Genomic DNA, 5,000 nt, shown 5'->3' on the forward strand with positions numbered 1-5,000 from the left:
CACGTTGAAGAAGTTCTAACTTCTCTTTCTTGTCGTGATCGAGGATTCGACTTTTCTGACTTGATCATATTTCTCCTGACGACTTGAAAGCTCCACGCCTCCATCATCAGCCACACAGCTGCAACTGTCCAGACATGAAATACTCTCATCCTTGAGCTTCACGGAGCTGTAAAACATCTCTGTGGTCGCCGCACAGCGTCACCGCTCAGACGTCGGACCATCAATTCTTCACCACGTGTCCTTCATCAGCTCGGAGTCCGAACGCTGTGACCTCCAAGAGAGAAACTCCTCCGAGTCCGAGAGAGAGGACGCAAACTGTCCTCCTGTCTTTTTACCTCCTCATCTACTTCACTATTCTGATTGGATGCTGGAAATATAGATCCTGTCCCTACAGACTGTGAAGAGACGGAGGACAAGATCCACGAATCTAGAGCAACATGATTCTGATGTTTAGCTTCGACAATCTGCTGACAAATAACTAATAAAACAAGGATTTCTGAAAATCATGATCCTCAGCACAGGGTCCGTGGACTGGTAATGAAGCTCTGGTTTGGTCTCCACCTCCTGTGACAGGTTCTTCATTGTTTGGGTAAGAATTATCTTCTTCTCTCTGTTTACTGGTGGATCTTCAGATGCATTGTGCCGCCTACTGCACAAGTGAAAGGACATTTTCTGGAATTGAAGAGCAAAGTACTGGAAAAGTATCAGTGGGTGAAACCAACCCTCTCAAGCTCCTCCCTGCACTTTCATTACTCATTGGTCATTTGATCTGCTGTTTAAATGTGTCGGGCTGAACTCAACACATAATCAATATATTTTTCTAATTAAATCTTTCTGGAGCCTGTGGTCATCTGGGATGTGATCAGTGACGATCTGCTGTTTGTCCTGGCTTCACACTGACGTGGGCGGAGTTACGTTGAGGCGGAGACCTGAAGTGATTCTTATCCTAAACAAGCAGAACTCAACATAATGTGACACGATGGAGGAAAAAGACATTCGTTTGTTTGAAATAAGTTTTCAGCACAAACCTGAAACATTAACGAAACAAACAAAATGAACAAACTGCTCTGGAAGTTTCACTGTGTGTTTTCTGTATCCTGATCAAATCTAGAAATGTAGAACGTGACTTAGAGAAAGTTTGAGGTTGAAATGAAAGGATCACAGACTTTAAATTGGTTGTTTAGATAAATCTCAAAACACAATCGGATTTTCTAAAGACACATTTACCATCTGTTGTAGTTTAAATAGTTTCAAAAGATAAGTGAAGTTAAAAAGCTGTTTCATCACAGGTGAGAGGCTCTGATTGGCTGGACGGCAGCTTTAACTCATCCAACTTGACCAATGGGCTTTCATGTTTGTCCTTTTGTGTGTGTGTGTGTGTGTGTGTGTGTGTGTGTGTGTGTGTGTGTGTGTGTGTGTGTGTGTCTTTTCAGATCTGTCTAACCGTTGGAAAAAGTGACAGATGGATTAAGACAGTGACAGTTTCAGATGGAAACAAAAAACCACGCACACACACACACACACACACACACACACACACACACACACACACACACACACAGCATATGTTCCGTCTCTTCACCCCCCCCCCCCCCCGGGGTGAAAGTGGTTTGGGTGGAGTTTAAATCCTTCAACCTTTTGTTTGAAAGCTGTTTTCAAATTAAAACGCTCTTTGTTCACACAAACGTTTTGACTCTGTATCGTCTTTACTAACACGCCATCGTGTGACCACTCACGTGCACTGAGCATGCACGTGCACTGAGCATGCACGTGCACTGAGCATGCACGTGCAGGTGGAAACAGGAATCGTCACAGATTGTTTGAACATTACCTCGTCTCCGTCTCCTCCATGTTAACAGCTGTGTCATTGTTAAATACAGAGTTTACCTGATCAGCAGCTGTCAGCAGAGACATCAGGGTCAGTGACTCTTCTGTTGGTTCTCCATGTTGTTTCTACTCTGCTGAAGAAGGAGGTCATGTGACAGGAGCCTGACGAATCAGAGAAGGCTACGTCGTGACCAAAAACACCCAATCAGCGTCATCGTTTTCAAACATCTGTTTCTGCTCCTCCAGAATAAAACACAGCCACAGAGTTTTCAAGCGTTTCCACACGTCTCAGTTTGAGCTTCTCTAAAACTCCAGAGTTTTGTGGCCGTCAGACGATCTGAAGTGTTTTCAAATGAAAACGTGAATCCACACTAACTTCAACCATCAAAACTAAAGGCCTGACCTTTGACCTTTGACCTTTACCTGAACCTAACGTAACCTGAACCCTCTGAAGAAGACTGGACCCACGTGTCCCCACAGCTGACGTCAGTGACGCCTCATTGGTTGGTGTGTATTTAGTTTGAAGTCGCACACACACACACACACACACACACACACACACACACACACACACACACACACACACACACACACACAGGCTAACAAGCGACAGGAAACAGACTGACAGACTCTAAACTTCACCAGACAGGGCTCTGTGTGTGTGTGTGTGTGTGTGTGTGTGTGTGTGTGTGTGTGTGTGTGTGTGTGTGTGCGTGTGTGTGTGTGTGTGTGTGACTGACAGACGGACTGTTAATCTTTCACCTCGTCCTCGTCTCCTCTAAACTCTTCCATCCTTTCACCTTCACCTCTTTTATTCACAAACCTTCACCCTCCTCTTCCTCTGGATAACGATACCTGTCGTCTCTGACTCACTCTAAAACATCTGCTGCCACTATAGCTTTTCATTTTATCCGGGTCGTAACTTTGTCATCACTTGAACGAGTTGTGTTTTTATTTCTTCTTCTCCTTTTTCACTCGTCTCCTCACAGATTCTCTCTGTCATGTGACCGGGTGAATATTTATCATCTGTGAAACCCTCCACGCTCCCTTCTTCCTCGTTTGACCTCCTTTTTCATCTCGTCTCCTCGCCCGTCCACTCGTCTCAGTCTCTCCACTCTTCTCCGTTTTTCATCCCTTTGTCTTCTTCTCTCTCCTCCTACAATAAACTGACCTTTGTTACTTTCTGTTTCCTTTATATTAGAACCCAGATGTTACTGAGGCAGATTATAGCAACTTCACAGCTTCATCACCCTGAAACATCTGTAATCACATTAAAAACCTGCCCTCTGTGGTGTTGTTGCTTTAATGTGCACGAGTTCAAACGTGCCCTATTGTTCTGAGGCAGTCAGGTGGAAGAGCGCAGGCGTTTCTTCCACATTATGAAGACGCTGTGGGTGTCGGCGGGTGATGGAGCCACAGAGGCCACCAGCCGGGCTGAGGAGAAGGGAGAGACAGGCGGGACACGAGCCCTGGGCCTCGTTACTCCAGCTCCATTAAGCTTTATGCTTAAATTATAACCTAATACCTGTTGTCACAGCGATGCACCGGACGCCACAGGGCTGAAGACGCCCTCACATTACACACAGTGTTACATGTTCGCTGCAATCAACACGCATCAGCGTTACAACCCGCAGGTCACACACACACACACACACACACACACACACACACACACACACACACACACACACACACACACACACACACACACACACACACACACAAATGAAGATCAGCCGAGCGTCAAACATCTGAATCATCTGACTGAAAATATTTCTGAGCAGATTTTCAGCAGGTTTTTTTCCACTCTCTCCCGCTACATGAAAATAAACTGCTTCCAGACATTTAGCTGAGATCTTCCAGAAGGTCCGAGAACGCAAGTTGCTCAGATTCTTCCAATTTTTTCGTGCAGCCCCCAAATAAAAACTCTATCAAACATCTTTGTGAGTCCATGTGAGGAAACAGCAGGACAATGTGTGGAAGCTTCCCAGTGAGCGAGTGGACGTGTTGATGAGGTTTCTAACACGTGACGGACGTGAAACTGGAAGAACACAAATATCTCAGGATGAAGAAGAGGAGCCGTACACGTAGAAGACGAAGACGTCAACTTGGAAACACGAGGAGGTTCCAGATCTTTTGGTGATGAGGGCCGACGCCGGTGTGGACGAGCTGTGAACATGTTACATACGTCAGGTCTGCTGCTGCTCTACAGGCTCCGCCCCTGCTGCTCTACAGGCTCCACCCCTCGTCTGGATGTTCCCCACATGTTCCTGTTGGTGTGAACGAGTCGGACGGAGTTTCTGACAAATTATCAACAATGACTTCAAACACACGACAAAGAGCGAGCGTACAATTAGCAACAAACGTTATTTTGTGGGGTCCAGTTACAAACAGGAATCGAACGTGCGTCTTCATTCTCCAAAATCCATCTGTACAGTGTGTGTACGTCAGGTCTTCTGTCTTTGTGAGGACCTTTGAGTCATAGACAATGTAGGTGAGGACCCTCTTTTTGTTCTCATTTCTTCAAAGGGTTAGTCGAGCTTTAGGTTAGTGTGCAGGGAGTGTGTGTGTGTGTGTGTGTGTGTGTGTGTGTGTGTGTGTGTGTGTGTGTGTGTGTGTGTGTGTGTGTGTGTGTGACACTCAGGAAGTCTGTTTTATCTGAGCTCACTCTTTCATCTCTGCTGCAGGTCTGAACACACGGGGTGACACTGACACCGGGGGTCCCTGAACACCCTCACCCTCCTCCACACTTCACCGCCAGAATCTATTTTCAGTCATCACAGATTTCAAGGATAGGATTTGTTTCTCGACATAATTTAATTTGGCTGGCGACTTGAAATCATTGGTGATAAATCAATACATTGTTGATATTTTGATGGTCACAGTTGGATTGTGTAGAATTCAGCACATACCTGTAAACTGAGACGAGGCCTGAGTCGTGTGGTCCCGTCTGTCTCCATTGAGCAGCTTCCCCAGGGATGTGGGACACATCTGGAGCCTGCGAGCCTCACACATGCTGGTTATTCTAATAAATGTATTTATTTATACGGATGTGTCGGCAGGTTTTTGTTGCCGTCTGGGCAGCAGAGCCAATCTGTAGCAACAGGCTTTTTAAATCAGGCACATGTCGAGGTGAGAATCAGATAAGGACCCAGATGCAAACCGTCTTCAAC

This window comes from Hippoglossus hippoglossus, chromosome 16 (assembly GCF_009819705.1).
Source record: "Hippoglossus hippoglossus isolate fHipHip1 chromosome 16, fHipHip1.pri, whole genome shotgun sequence".
In the NCBI taxonomy this organism is placed as follows: Eukaryota; Metazoa; Chordata; class Actinopteri; order Pleuronectiformes; family Pleuronectidae; genus Hippoglossus; species Hippoglossus hippoglossus.